We start from the raw sequence: 16,104 nt of genomic DNA on the forward strand, positions 1-16,104 counted from the left end.
AATAGACTAAAGATAGAGCAAGTTCAGGTGACAAAATCCTGACATTTCCAACCATTCATCAATTAATTCATCAACTGAAGGTCTTGAATCAATTACTTCTTTGGAGAGTACAAGATGATAACTTAGAAAATTCTCATTCTCTCCACATTTTTAGCTAGAAGGCTTCTATAAACAGCAACTTTCACATATTAATCATGACTATTTGGTGCCCTGAAATAGAGTTTATACAGGAAACAGGATAAATCTTTAATTTATAAGTGGCCAATTAATTGAATTGTCAGTAATTTTTTGAAGAGTTTTCTATTGACATGAGAAAATGCTCACAGTATAATGTAGAGTGAGTGCAACAGGACAAAACTATATTCAATAAGACCTTTAGTCTTCTCTGCTTTGTGGGATTGTGGGTAGTTCTTATTTAAATGACACTTGCTATATTTTAAGTTTCTTATAATGAGGATGCAATACTTACACAATCTGTCCAAAAAAGTTGTAACTTTGTTGACCTATTTGATGGCTGGCTGGATTAAGGTGGGTTTTTTGTTTGTTTGTTTTTTGTTATTTATTTATTTTTTTAGATTCCCCATGTTAATAGTTGTTTGCAGCTGTCTTTCGTACATATTATAAAGGGGGATGGGAGCAGTAGCCAAGGAGAAGGCAGAGGTTCCACTGAGCCAGATCTTGAGTGTCAATGATCTAATACTTTCTTTTCTTTTCTTTTCTTTTCTTTTCTTTTCTTTTCTTTTCTTTTCTTTTCTTTTCTTTTTTTTCTTTTCTTTTCTTTTCTTTTTTTCTTTTTTTTTTTTTTAGGTCTGATATCTTTCAAGAAGAAGTGACATTGGATAGGCTGGACTATAAAACTGCTGGCAAGAAGAAAACATTAGCGGTTGCTAATAAAATAGCATAAAATCCTACAATGAAAACTTGAAAAGAAAAAATGTGCCAGGTAAAAGGCTCCTCTTTGTGGTTGTTGATAAAGATATTTAGAGACATCGTATCAACCATAATCTCTCTAATGTTTTTATAACTCATGCTGGTATTCAGCTACTTGGGACTTGTCAAAACTCTATTCTGTTGCACATGGAATCAGTCAACATGCTCAAAAGAGTGCCGTTTACTGATGTGTGCCTTTTAAGTGTTCAAATCTTTGCACCAAAATGGATGCCACTTGATAGGAAAACAACTCAGTAAGGAATTTTTATGTGAGACCAATACCGATTGGAAAATATGGCTTCCTTTGATCCAGGTACCCAGATCTTCCCTGGAGCCACAGCTTATTTATGGAAGTTGAAGGCTAGCATTTTCATCTTTAGCATCTGATTGTCAGAACCAGCCTGGCATATAAAAATATCTGAACTCACATTTTACCCCCCGACAGGCTATTTGTTCTTTAGTACAGTTTTCATTTCCCTCGGGAGACATTCTCTTTGGCCATCTGAGCACTATTAGACTACAAAATGCCTCAAAGCATAAAATGATGTTTATTGAGATTGACAGTCTATGGGAAGCAGGCTTTCATGCTGGTTTGACTGAGACAAGTATCTCTCCCATGACAGTCACCCCATGCAATTATTTGGTCAGAGAGAGCCTTCATGCTGTTCACCAGTGTGGTGATCCCAGAAATGAAGCTCATGAAAGAATTTCTCATAATAGAGAAAGGTATTGATATTTCAACCGGCTACTATAAGCTGGATTTTTAACTATTGTGGCCATTTGTCTGTTTCCTTCCTGCGACTATCTCTCCTTTGTGCCACCCAAAGTATCCAGTTTCCCTTTGGAGAACCAGTGCTCCATACTTGCAGCCATGAAGTTTAGGGATGATTGAGTTCATCCTCCTGGGGATGGGCTCCCATAGCTTTCCAATAAATGTATTGCTTTCCTCTTACTATAGTTATTGATTTGAGAAGGAGCATGTAAATAAAGCACACCGATTCCACCCCACGTACTGGGAGAAGTTGTCTCCTTCTTCCATGGAAGCCACCAGAGGAGAGAAGTTTCTTTTGGCTGGAGAATAAAGTATGAGGGTATATGGCCTGGAACTTCTGCAGCTATTGTTGAAATATGAGGTGTAAGCCGTTCTGGGAACAAGGCCAACACACAGAGGAAGGCTGAGACACACAGGTAGATCCCTCACAACTTCATCGATTCTGGATCACACAGTAGCTGGAGCTCTGGATGTTTTAAGATAAGTGAGCCATTAAATGTGTCTATTTTTCTTCAGCGAAGTTGAATTGAGTTTCCTGTTGTTTCTAATCCAAGATTAAGAGCTAATGTACTATCTCTAATTTACCATATTTCTCTCACCATAAGCTTATTCAGCATTATTGTACTCATTTTAGTGCTGAAGACATCAATTCTCAGAGAAGGTGTCTCAGTGATAAAGCAGCTGGAGGATGAACTTAGGTGGCTTAAAGCCCATATTGTCAATCTCTGTGTCAGGATTTCTTAAAATACAGCTTAGGATCCCCTGAGCAGCATCCCCAAGACTCTTTCTAGGTATCTGAAAAGTCAAAACTATTTTCATAATAATACTAAGATAATATTTATCTTTTCTACTCTCATTCTCTTGTGAAGAGTACAGTGGAGTTTTCCAGAGGCATCTTGACTTGTGATAGCATCATTTCTCTGATGGCTAATGGAATATGTGCTTTTGTGTTCTAGTGTTTTCTGGAATTTTCTAAGGCAAGCTCTAGGAGTTCTCATTATCAGAATGTAAAGGAGTCTTGAGACTAAAAAGTTTGAGAACCAGTGCTCTAAGCCACACTGTATGGTTCAAAATGCTCAGCATTCTTAAAAACATTTTTCATCTAACATAGAAAGCATTTACAAATATTTTGTATAAAACACATGTCACCTCATTACCATCTCATGAGAAGTGGAAGAAGTCTTCCATTAGATTTTAGTGAGATTTTACCATTTTCCTTGGTGTATAATTATTTTTCCTATGAAATTCCAGAACTTTTTAGTTTTGGAGAATAGAAGCCCTTTCTGAACTTCTTAGGCTCTAATTTTAAACTACTGTCATGGTTGCAATAAAAATTTCAGTGCTTCAAAATGGAGGTGCATCAAAGTGGGTACATTAAGCCTTGGTATAGGCATTTTTTTTATGTAGAGATTTTAAAACAATAATAAAATCAGTGAAAAATATGTCTACTTTTTATTAGGACCATGCTCTGATGATGCTAAACATCAGTGATACAATACTTCTCTGACCACTTGTTTAAAATAAAAAATATCTACACCTGAACTGGTATCCTAGAGTTTGAAGTAGTATTGGAACTGTTGATTCCATCCCACCATGATCCCCCGAACTGGATATAAAATCACTTCCTTCAGTTCTTCCCTTAGGTAACTCAAAATAATGGCAATAATACTCAGTATTTCATAGCATTTCTGTCTTCACATTTAGACAGAAGACATTCTTTGTTCCTTACAGGCCTACCCTCCTCAAGGGGCCTTAAGACACCCTTGACGAGCTGACTCACTGTAGCCCAAACTTCAGTGGAAACTCCAGATCACAAGATATTCAGAATTGAAATGGATGCCAAGTATACAGGTACAAGTTCTAGAGAATGCTTTAGTGTTTTGCCTTTACCTCCTCTCCAGTCTCAAGTCAGATCCACTTCTCCCTCCCTTAGTACATTGGGAACACACTGTCCTTCTCTGTTTCTCCATGCATTGTGCTCTCCTACCTCAGGTCTTCACCCCTGACTCTCCTCCTGGCTAGCTGCTTCTCTTCCTCCAGGCATCAGTTTAAATAGCATTTCCTTATGGGCGCCTGGGTGGCTCAGTTGGTTAAGCATCTGACTCTTGATTTTGGTTCAGGTCACGATCTCGGCATCATGAGATAGAGCCCCATATGCTCAGAGCTCTGTGCTCAGTGGGGAGTCTGCTTGAGATTCTCTCTTTCCCTCATCCTCTGCCCCTCCCACCAGTTGTGTTCTCTAAATCATTTTTAAAAAGTAGCACTTCCCAGAGGCCCTCTCTGACCAACCCCTCTGAAGTATGATACCCTCATTTCATTATCTCTGCTATTTTTATCTCATAGCACCTACCACCATTTGTACTTGTGCTTGATTTTTGTTTATCTCTCCATTGGACGATACATTCCTATAAGATGTCCATTTAATTCTTCAGCCTCCCGGGCAGCCCCCGTGGAGCAGCGGTTTAGCACCGCCTGCAGCCCAGGGCGTGATGCTGGAGACCCTAGATCGAGTCCCACGTCAGGCTCTCTGTATGATGCCTGCTTCTCCCTCTGCCTGTGTCTCTGCCTCTCTCTCTGTGTCTCTATGAATAAATAAATAAAACCTTAAAAAAAAATTCTTCAGCCTCCCAGATCTACCAGCACTGCCCCTAGAACATAGTAGCTGCTTAATACTTATTTGGGGAGTAAACAAAAAAAAAAAAAAATGAACGAATAGATGATCCACTCTTTAAAGAGTATAAAACTCCACCCAAAACCTTATGAGAAAGAGAAACATTATTATTATCTTCAAAAATAATCCCTAAAAAGAAAATCAGGGAAATTAGTGATTTGGTCCTATTAAGTCAAAAGACAACTGAATGAAAAGAAGCCAGTATTACATTGACTCCTTTGGCGAAGCTAACATAGGAGTTCATGCTGTTGATTCTGTTTATGAGGAGTTCAAAACCAGGAAGGACTACTACACAGTGAAAGAGTTAAAAGTGTGGTTAGATCTTGGGAAAGGCACAAGAGAATCCTCTACAGGTGTGGAAATGCTCCTTATCTTGATCTGGAGAGTGCTTACATAGGTGTAGGCATATATAAATATTCATCAAGCTGTACACTTAAAATTTGCACATACCACTGCACATATATTATACCTCAATTAATAAACAAAAAAACCAAAACCTTTAGCTAAGTTGAGAAAGAAAATCTGACCAAAAATGGTGCCAGAACTGAATTGATGCTGTAGCTTCCAATAGTACCAAGATGCAAATTGCTTTATCAAACTTCAACAAAAAAACATGTCATCATCTGGATCTCTGGTAGGAGGGTGTCAGTATATACATGACATAATTTAGATATACTTTGGGAAAAATATAAATTCACATGCACACATACATACACACCTTATGTGTATATATACCATATATGTATGTGTGTGATGATATAGATACACATGTATACGTATGTATATTTTCTTTTGCATATATTTTTTCTTTTTTTAATAAATTTATTTTTTATTGGTTTTCAATTTACCAACATACAGAATAACACCCAGTGCTCATCCCGTCAAGTGCCCCCCTCAGTGCCCGTCACCCATTCACCCCCACCCCCCACCCTCCTCCCCTTCCACCACCCCTAGTTCATTTCCCAGAGTTAGGAGTCTTTATGTTCTGTCTCCCTTTCTGATATTTCCCACACATTTCTTCTCCCTTCCCTTATATTCCCTTTCACTATTATTTATATTCCCCAAATGAATGAGAACATACAATGTTTGTCCTTCTCCGATTGACTTACTTCACTCAGCATAATACCCTCCAGTTCCATCCACATTGAAGCAAATGGTGGGTATTTGTCGTTTCTAATGGCTGAGGAATATTCCATTGTATACATAAACCACATCTTCTTTATCCATTAATCTTTTGATGGACACCAAGGCTCCTTCCACAGTTTGGCTATTGTGGACATTGCTGCTAGAAACATTGGGGTGCAGGTGTCCCGGCGTTTCATTGCATCTGTATCTTTGGGGCAAATCCCCAACAGTGCAATTGCTGGGTCGTAGGGCAGGTCTATTTTTAAATCTTTGAGGAACCTCCACACAGTTTTCCAGAGTGGCTGCACCAGTTCACATCCCCACCAACAGTGTAAGAGGGTTCCCTTTTCTCCACATCCTCTCCAACATTCAAAAACTGGAAAGAACTCAAATACAAAAGCTAACCTTACACATAAAGGAGCTACAGAAAAAACAGCAAATAGATCCTACACCCAGCAGAAGAAGAGAGTTAATTAAGATTCGAGCAGAACTCAACGAAATCGAGACCAGAAGAACTGTGGAACAGATCAACAGAACCAGGAGTTGCTTCTTTGAAAGAATTAACAAGATAGATAAACCATTAGCCAGCCTTATTAAAAAGAAGAGAGAGAAGACTCAAATTAATAAAATCATGAATGAGAAAGGAGAGATCGCTACCAACACTAAGGAAATACAAACGATTTTAAAAACATATTATGAACAGCTATACACCAATAAATTAGGCAATCTAGAAGAAATGGACGCATTCCTGGAAAGCCACAAACTACCAAAACTGGAACAGGAAGAAATAGAAAACCTTAACAGGCCAATAACCAGGGAGGAAATTGAAGAAGTCATCAAAAACCTCCCAAGACACAAAAGTCCAGGGCCAGATGGCTTCCCAGGAGAATTCTATCAAACGTTTAAAGAAGAAACCATACCTGTTCTCCTAAAGCTGTTTGGAAAGATAGAAAGAGATGGAGTACTTCCAAATTCGTTCTATGAGGCCAGCATCACCTTAATTCCAAAACCAGACAAAGACCCAACCAAAAAGGAGAATTACAGACCAATATCCCTGATGAACATGGATGCAAAAATTCTCAACAAGATACTAGCCAATAGGATCCAACAGTACATTAAGAAAATTATTCACCATGACCAAGTAGGGTTTATCCCCGGGACACAAGGCTGGTTCAACACTTGTAAAACAGTCAATGTGATTCATCATATCAGCAAGAGAAAAACCAAGAACCATATGATCCTCTCATTAGATGCGTATGTATGTTTAGCACACACACATACATACCTAGGAACATTTTTAGGAACATACATACCTAGGAACATTTTTAGGAACATACAGAGTCAAACCAAGATATAGTGGCCAAAGAGAACTCTGCTATGAAATAATTTAGTGTTCACTCTTGAAATCATTTTCTTTGTCAAAGGGCAGGAGTAGATGTCATAACTTTGAGCTTGTATTGTTTCCGAAAAAAAGAAACAATACAATTCACTGGCATACTCAATTGCTTCCAAAGGAGGCTTGCCTCTGACAGACAAGTGGCTCACAAATTCATCTATTTACATGGAAATTATGTTGCACTTAATTTTTTGCAGGGCCAAAGCTATAAATAGAAAACAGGTCATTGTATCATGACAATAAATTATTATTATTTATGCACATCGAAGATGAGAGAGTGACTTGCCTTCATAAATTACCTTTGCTCCGTGATTCATTGAATTCTTCCCAACTCATGAATAATAAGTTCCCTAATTTCCTACAAAGAATTGGAGAAATGAAGACAAATTGAGGGTGGGAGGAGCCTGGAGAGAAATTATTGAATTAGGAATTTACATTTTTACATAGCAAGTGTATGGAGAATGTTCCATGGCAGTCTGTACTAAATCAATGCTGCATAATTTGAAAAACAGCAGCCTGATGCTTCTTTATTCCCCTTGACAAGTGTAAATGCTGTTATTCTAACAATGGAACTGAATACTTTTTTGAGACTGCTTGTTACATTTAAAAAGCCTCCTCTACCAAGCTCATATGTTAGTAGCATGTGCAATCCGATCAGCTTTTGTACAATCCCAGCAAAATCCTGCTTTGCCTGTCACAGGCTCTGTTTGCTCCCGATTTTCCAAATAAACACTTAAAAATGGTGTTTTCATTATAATCCTGAAATGTTCAAATAAAACTGGACTTTGTCAAATACAGCGTTCACCAATAGAAAAAGTCTGTGAATAAGAATAGTCCATGAGTTTATTATAGAACATCATGGGGAGAAGAAAGAAATGTTGACCATTTTTCTTTAACTACATACCAATAAATTCTTTAAAATGTGAGGTGCTAGAGTCATCCTTTGTCTTCTCTAGAGAATGAGAAATACAGAAGATAAGCATTTAGAGAAGAGGAATGAGTAACACTATTATAAAATAATCTTACCATTTTATGATGTCAATAAATTCTCACAGTGTCATGATCATTTCTAATTTTATAGAAGGGCTGCAGTGCGATAAAATACAAAACAAGAATGAGGTTTCTTTCACTTTAAAGGTACTATTGGATCCATTATAGACAGAATTTTATTTTTTCCCAACAAAAGGAAAACAACAAATGTAGTGAAACTGTGACTCTTGTTTATTTTTTTTAAAGGATTTTTCTGCTTTCATCTTTGCATTTCAGTCTCTACTAACATGACATTCATCATCATTTGGGTAAGTGCTCAGTTAAAGTTTTCCCTTGTGGCTTCATATTTAGAATAACATCTGATCAGCAGACTTGGATTCACATTCACACAACTTCTCATTTGAATATATGTGAAGATGTGGTGCAAGGTGAAAAATTAGAGCAATAACCCAAACTAATGTTGATGGTCAATCTAAGCCAATACCTTATATAAATCCCCACTTACTTAGTAATGCCTTGTTAATAGTCTGTGAAAGACTTTTATCTGTCAGACCTCTCCAAAATACCAGACCAGACTTTTTAGTGAACTAAGCTATGTCCCCTTGCTCTACCCTACAGGTGTTCTTTTTGGAAGCAGACATATTCGTAGTATTTCTTCCATTCATTGAGCTCCCTCTCTACCCCAGCAAGGTCTCTCTTTTTCAGATTGAATAAGAGACCAAAGCTCCCAGAAATGGAATGGACAGGAAGCTGAGAGGAATGACAAGAGAAGACATAGGAAATGCCCCCCTTGTACTAGCTGAGAATTGTAGCTTTTCATTTATTTCATGAAACACTTGATAGTGATATTAGGCTAAAATCAAATCAGGCCACCGGAGATGAATTTGATACAGACATTGAGAATGGAGCTGGAAGGTGTACACATGAATTTATTTTCCCAGGTTGTATCTTTGTCCTTTATCAAAGCTGTTTGGACAAAATAAGAGCCTCTATTAAGACACTCATATGTTGGGGCACCTTGCTGGCTCAGTGGGGAGAGCAAATGACTCTTGATCTCAGAGTTCAAGCCCCACATTGGGTGTAGAGCTTACTTAAAAGTAAAATCTTAAAAAAAAAAGACACTCATGTTTATAGCATTTACAACTAGGAGGACAAATATGATTCAGTAGCAATCCTTACACCCTAAGGATTACCAAAATCAGACGGACTCTGTCATTTTTCTAGACAAAAACAAAACAAACCCTAGACATTTATGAAAAATATGTCAGAAAAGGGAAAGGCACTGTTAACATGAAAATTCAGAAGAACTAGCCTCTGAAAATGACTTACCACAAAAACAGGGTGAAAAAATGAGAACATCAATGTCCTTAATTGAACCATAGGAAAGGCTGCCACAAGGAAGTCATACTGAAATGAAAATAAAACGGAATACAATGAAAAATGAGATGAATGGGCTAAGAAGGGATAATGAGAAAATCAAAATTGCAATGGCAGGATGAAAAACTTCAGTGAGGATCAAAATGGAGACAGATAGTCACTGTGGAAAATTAAATCAGTGTGGTGGAAGATGGAGGAAAGATACTTTTCCATTCTCAGAAGCAAAGAACAAAGACGGTAAGACAATCCAGTCGGTCTGGAATGGGGATTATACTTAATCATTAGCAGGTACTTCTGAGGAAAGAGCCAGACTATTTTGAACAGAAGCAATCCTGAATAGGGATGCCTGGGTGGCTCAGTCAGTTGAGGGTCCGACTCTCGGTTTAGGCTCAGGTAATGATCTCAGAATCATGAGATCGAACCCTGAGTTGGGGTCTGTGCTGGGCCTAGAGCCAACTTAAAATTATCACTCTCCCTTTCCTTCTGTACCCCCCTTACCCTGACCCACTCTCTCCCTCTCTTAAAAACATTTTTTAAAAAAGCAATCCTGAATTAATTTAATTAATCTATAGCTGAAACAAAACAACCAATACTAAACCCCATGTAAACAGCTCTGAAAGGGGTTTAAACCACTGTAAATTAATCAGTGAAAATTTATCATATCCCAGAAGGCTTTTTGCTTTGCAAGAATAAATATACACATCCTCAGAGGGCCTATGAAGATAGTGTGGCAAGATGGGAGTTGGGATGGGGAGAGCCATGTATAGGCAACAAAAATGGAATTTAACATCAGATATCTCTTAGCAGGAAATATGAATGTCTGTAGTAGTTTATGGGGAAATATTTTAATACAAAATTGGCCCTGAAGAAGTAACATATATATTTATTAATAATTTCTTCAAATTGTCTTTGTGGCCAGAGAAATTTGTAGGTGAATTGCTATTTTACAGAAGTGTTCAGCCTTCCCCTGAAGGCAGGAGTTGAGTTGAGGAACAGGATGAAGAAGAGAAAGCCTCTGACTTTTTGAAGACTTCAACCAACGAAAGACAACATTGCAAGCTGCAAAATAAAATACGTGTGTTTATTTGGGGTCTTAGGTATGGCAATACAGGAGGCACAGATTCCTCTGAAATCAAAAGTGTGCTCTGGGGAAACAAAAGGAGGTTAGAGATTTTAAAGAGGAAAGAAGAAATTCATATAAGTTATTTTGAACGAATTGTGACTGGTACTGGTTTTGCTACAGTTAAGTGGTTGATTGCTAGGGTTGGATAGAAAGTTCATTTATGTTCATTCTCACTGATAGTAGATGTCTTGGCTTTTAGCTGGGTTCAGAAAAAATTCCGAGAATTTGAGGCAGAACATAGGCATAAACTTCACCTCCACAGTATCTTCCTGAGTCCATTTAAAATAACCCTCTTAGCAATGCTTACTCCATTTTATTCTGTATTGTCAAAGAGCATAACCATTATTTGCCTAACAGTTCTGTGATGATTAATTTTAGGTGTCAACTTGAATAGGGTGAGGGATGCCCAGACAGCTGGTAAAACATTATTTCTGGGTGTGTTTGTAAGGGTGGCTCAGGGAGAAATTAACATTTGAATAATTGTACGGAGTCAAGATGGCCCTCCCAAATGTGAGTGGGTATCATCCAAACTGTTGAGGGCCCAAATGGAACAAAAAAGTGCAGAACAAAAATATTCAGAAATGGTGAATTCTCTCTTCCAGAGCTAAGACATCCATCGTCTCTTGGACTGGCACAATGGTGCTCCTGGTTCCCACCCAATGAGACTTTGGCTGAATTATACCACTGGCTTTTCTGGTTCTTTGGCTTGCAAAGGGACTTCTTGGCCTCCATAATTGCATGAGACTATTGCTATAATACACCTCATCTTCTCTATACCTGCGGATCCTATTTGCTCTGTGTTTCTAAAGAACTCGGAATCATACAAGTTCAATAGCCTGTTTGGTAAAGAATTCTCTCTTTTGCATTAGACACAAGCCAAAGCATGGTCTCTGCTGCCTCCATGTTTTTGGTACAAAGACCTGAGACTTTCTATTTTCACACTCTTTAATTTTTGAAACAAGGTTTTGGATAATTGGTCGTTTTTTTCCTTAACTATTTTACAGAAGATAACAGTGAAGCCTTCTGACCTAGGCTTTTCTACATAAAATTTTAATTCACTAATTTGATTTCTTTATATAGGTCTATTCAGGTTTTCTATTTCTTCTCATGTCAGTTATGATCACCTGTATCTTTCTAACAGTTCACTTGGTTAGTAACTAAAGGCTTACCAATTTTGTTGATCTTTCTAAAATCCAAAACTTTGGTTTCATTTAATTATTTTCTTTTTAGTTTCTTAAGATGGAAGCTTCTATTATTGATTCAACACTTACTTATCTGCTCTATTATAAATATTTGATGCTATAAATTTGTAAGTTTTGCTTTATCTGTACACAATATTTGATATTTTATACTTTTATTTTCATTCAGCAAAAAAGATTTTCTACTTTCTCATGGGTTATTTAGAAATATATTATTTAATTTTTAAATATTTGGAGATTACTCAAATTTCTTTCAATCGTTGAGTTCTAATGTATTTGTTTTGTAGTCAGAGAATATACTTTGAATGATTTCTAACATTTAAAATTTATTGAGACTATCTTGGTACTTAGCATATGATCTATACTAGAGAATATTTCCTGTGCACTCGAAAAGAATGTGTATTTTATTGTCACTGGGTGGAGTATTCTGTAAATGTCAGTTAGGTCAAGTGCTTGAAAGTGTTCAGATCTTCAGTATTCCTGCTAACAAGATCTTCTTTCTTATTCTATTAATTATGTACAGTGGCATATTGAAATCTCCAACTATAATTTTCGAATTTTTGGTTTCTCCTTTCAATTCTGTCAGTTTTTGCTTCACATATTTTGGGTCTCCTGTCAGGTACATATACATTTATAATTGTAATACCTTCATGATATATTGACTGTTTTATCATTATTAAATCTCTCTTTTTATCTCTAGCAATATTTCTTGTCTTAAAGTCTATTTTGTCTGATATTAATCTTGTCACTCCAGCTCTCTTATGGTTACTATTTGCATTCAGTGTTACAATTATTGCTATATTCAATTCTATATTAAGAAATTAAGAGTAGAAAAAGGAAAAGTACATCCAGATAGTCTATTATATTTACCATTTCTTGTGCTCTTTTTTCCTTCTCAAGGATCTAAGTTACTGCCTGAAGACATTTCCATGCAGCCTAGAGTACTGCCTTTAGCATGTCTTGTAAGGCATGCCTTTGGCAATGAATTTTCTCTGCCTTGGTGTCCCTGAGCTTGTTTCTGTTTTGCCTTCCAGAATAATTTTGGTGGATGTAAAATTCTTAGCTGATAATCATTTCCTTTTAGCAATTTGAGGCCTTCTGGCCTCCATCATTCATGATAAGTAGTTAACAGTTAGTTGGATTGTTTGACTCTATGAAATGAGTCCTTTTACGTTGCTTTCAAAACCTTTTCTTTGGGGACGCCTGGGTGGCTCAGCAGTTGATTGTCGGCCTTCAGCTCAGGGCATGATTCTGGAGTCCTGGGATAGAGTCCCACATTGGGGTCCCCACAGAGAGCCTGCTTCTCCCTCTGCCTGTGTCTCTGCCTCTCTTTCTATGTCTCTCATTAATAAATAAATAAAATCTTAAAAAAAAAAACCTTTTCTTTGTCTTTTAATAATTTGCTAATGGTGTGTCTAGAAGAGAATTCTCATGTTTATCTACTTAGAGTTATTGAAACTCTTGGATCTGTAGATGAATACTATTCACCAAATCTGGAAAGTTTTAAGCCATTATTTCTTCAAATGTTTTTTTTCTGCTCCTTTTTCCTTCTCCTCATACTGAGGTGCCCATTTTACATGTGTTAATCCATTTGATGTTGTTGCATAAGCCCCTGAGGCTTTTATTTTCTTCAGTCTTTTTACTCTCTGTCTTCCAGATTTAATCTGTACTCTTGATTTATATGCAAGTTCACTATTCTTTCTTCTGCCATCTCAGTTCTGCTAGTGTGTTCATCTGGTAAGTTTTTCATTAGGATTATTGTATTTTTTTTAAAGATTTTATTTATTTATTCATGAGAGACAGAGGCAGAGACACAGGCAGAGGGAGAAGTAGGCTCCATGCAGGGAGCCCGACCTGGGACATGGGACTTGATCCTGGGTCTCCAGGATCACACTCTGGGCCAAAGGCAGTGCTAAACTGCTGAGCCACCTGGATTGCCTGTGGATTATTGTATTTTTCAACTTTAAAATATCCACTTGTTTCTTTTGTTTGTTTGTTTCCAAGTAGACTTTACACCCAAAGTGGGACTCAAACTCAGGACCCGGAGATCAAGAGTCACATTCTCTACTCAACAGAGCCAGCCAGGCACCCCTCCACTTGTTTCTTTTCAATAGATTATGTTCCTTTGCTGATATTCCCTATTGTTGAGCCATGGTCATCACATTTTCCTTTGTTCTTTAAACATGGCTTTTATCAATTATTTGAATATACTTTTAATAGATCATTTCTGTTAATCCAATACCTAGACCCATAAAGAGACAGTTTCTATTGACTATTTTTTCCTCTTGAATATGAGTCATCCTCTCCTGTTTTCCTAGCTCTCCTAATTTTTAGTTAACAACTGGATATTTTAGATAATTCATTATAGAAACACTAGATTATAATTTCCCTTTTTTTGTGACGGTGGTTTTTATTTGTTTCTGTTTGTTTGTTGCTATTTTAAGTAACTTACCTATACTTAATCTATAGAATTAGATTGTCACCCTGCAGTATGCAGCCTCTGCTTTTTTCTTTATTTTCATTTTTTAGCTATGTCTACATAGCCTACTGGTCAACCAATGATTTGTCAATGGTTGTGCATAAATCTTCAGCTCAGGAGCCTCCACCTTCTGCTGGTGGATCTATGTTTGGTTTGAGGAATGCATTCAAAATTTAAGCAGTTTTCAATTCTTCCCTAGCATTTACTTTCCATGAACTCTCTCAATTCTCCATTGTGTATGAGTGTAGGCTCCCAGACAGCCAGGGATCTGTGGAATGGTTATTAAGCCTTCCAATGACTAGCTTATGTGCCTATTAAAGTTCTTGATAGTTCTTCAGTCTGTCACTCCCCCCCGTAGGGACTAAAATCTCAGGCTCAGAGAGCTGTAGCCCTTTCCCATTCACCCCAGTTGCAAATTTTTCATTCTCTGCTCTAAATCAAGTTAGCCTCCTCCTCCTGCAACAAGGCTGCTAGTTTTCGTGGTCAGTCCCATCTGATAGAACTGGTGTGCTGACCAATTTGGGGTGGGGTGTGGGAGTAGCCACAGGCAAGAAAGCCACAGACTCCTACTGTTCTTACCCAAAGATCAGCAGTTTTTCATGAATATGTGCTTTTCAATTTGTTGTTTCCTTTTGGTCTATTTCCAGAACCCTGAAATGACTGTTTTTGACAATTTCATCTCGTTTCATAGTTTCTTTTGTTGTTGTTTTTGAAAGAGGATTTATCAACCCCCTTACCCTCTCAGAGCCAGAATCTACACCACCTCCATCTCCATATGTGTTCTGTTTTTTGCTTCCAGGCTACTCTAAGTATAGCATTGTCGGAGCAAGTTCTAAGTCACAAACAGTGATTTCTAGGGCAGATTTTTTTTTTGCTTAGTCAGATTCTTACTTGAAAACATCTTATTATTTCTTGTTGATTCTCAAGTGAGTGTTGTATAACCCATATGAGATCTGCATCTTCTCCAGCCCTTTCTTCCTTCCCCTGCACAAGCAAAAGTCTGCTATCTCCAATACAGAAAAGAATGATAGAACATTGATGGGAGCTTCTTAGGCAAGATTATATGGAAGATATATATATATTTTAAATCACACACCACTCAGCAAAAAACCATAGTGAATCCTCTTTCACTAGTCATTTCTATTCTCATCAAATTCCTATTTTTGGAGATTCAGAGGGACATTCTGTCCTCACCTTGACTCTAAATAGTGCTGAGGTCTGTTACTACTCTTCTCAAGGTTCTCTCTATCCATCCCCAACATACACCAGATCCAATTTCCTCCTTGTAATTGTGCAGACTAGCTTCCCTGTTCCTTGTGAAAACTGGACTCAAATTCTAACCCTAGATTCCAAGGGCTTGCAATTTGTTTCATCCAAGCATCTTTTAATTACTATTGGATCTCTCTAGAGATATTTTGTATCACAAGATCAGGAGATAAAAATGTCTTCAAATATTAAGCTCTTTTTATAATCATATTCTACAACCTTACACTTGGGAGATAGTCCAACTTCTTACTTTGTTTAGGAGCTCAAGGTCATTTGACTTGAACTCTTTCATCTACCTGTCAGCTTGTGACTAACACCTCTTCCTTATACTTCCTTTGGGTCCCAAAGGAAGGAGAGTAGGTCTCTACATCAATGTTTAGAGTCCCCACTGAAGTACTGGTTAATGTCATTTTGGTTTCATTTAACTTACTGTACCTCCACATAGTTTAGGCAAAGATTGATTCATCCAAGAAAGCTAAAACAAACAAACAAAAAAACCAAGTCAAGACCTAGTAAGGATGTTGGTAGTAGAGCATGTGGTTCTTTCCTGTGGGATGGTGCCATAAAATGATAGTACCAAACTCCTTTCAAAAAGAAGTCTCTGCTCAAGTTTCAAAAACTCAGAAGGTGTAATCTGATTGGTTAGATTGTTTCAGAGGCCCCCTCCGTGAACCAATCACAGTGGAGTGAGGTGAGATTGGGATCTGACTGGAAGAAACGGGAGCAGGATAGATGAGAGTAGTACTACAGTAGGAATGGACCTAGAGAGTATTGTG

The 16,104-nt window shown here is 37.5% G+C and overlaps 1 long non-coding RNA gene across 1 annotated transcript in view; it reads left to right on the top strand.

Annotated features, from left to right (window-relative positions):
• The first annotated feature begins 805 nt into the window (after positions 1 to 805).
• LOC140610002 (uncharacterized) overlaps positions 806 to 16,104 on the top strand; it is a 43,035-nt gene continuing 27,736 nt past the window's right edge. Inside the window, exons 1-5 of the long non-coding RNA XR_012011793.1 lie at positions 806 to 943; positions 3,434 to 3,553; positions 8,131 to 8,192; positions 9,379 to 9,498; positions 10,181 to 10,358. This is a non-coding gene — a long non-coding RNA (uncharacterized lncRNA). The remainder of the gene's footprint in view (positions 944 to 3,433; positions 3,554 to 8,130; positions 8,193 to 9,378; positions 9,499 to 10,180; positions 10,359 to 16,104) is intronic.

This window comes from Canis lupus, chromosome 19, assembly GCF_048164855.1.
Source record: "Canis lupus baileyi chromosome 19, mCanLup2.hap1, whole genome shotgun sequence".
NCBI lineage: Eukaryota > Metazoa > Chordata > Mammalia > Carnivora > Canidae > Canis > Canis lupus.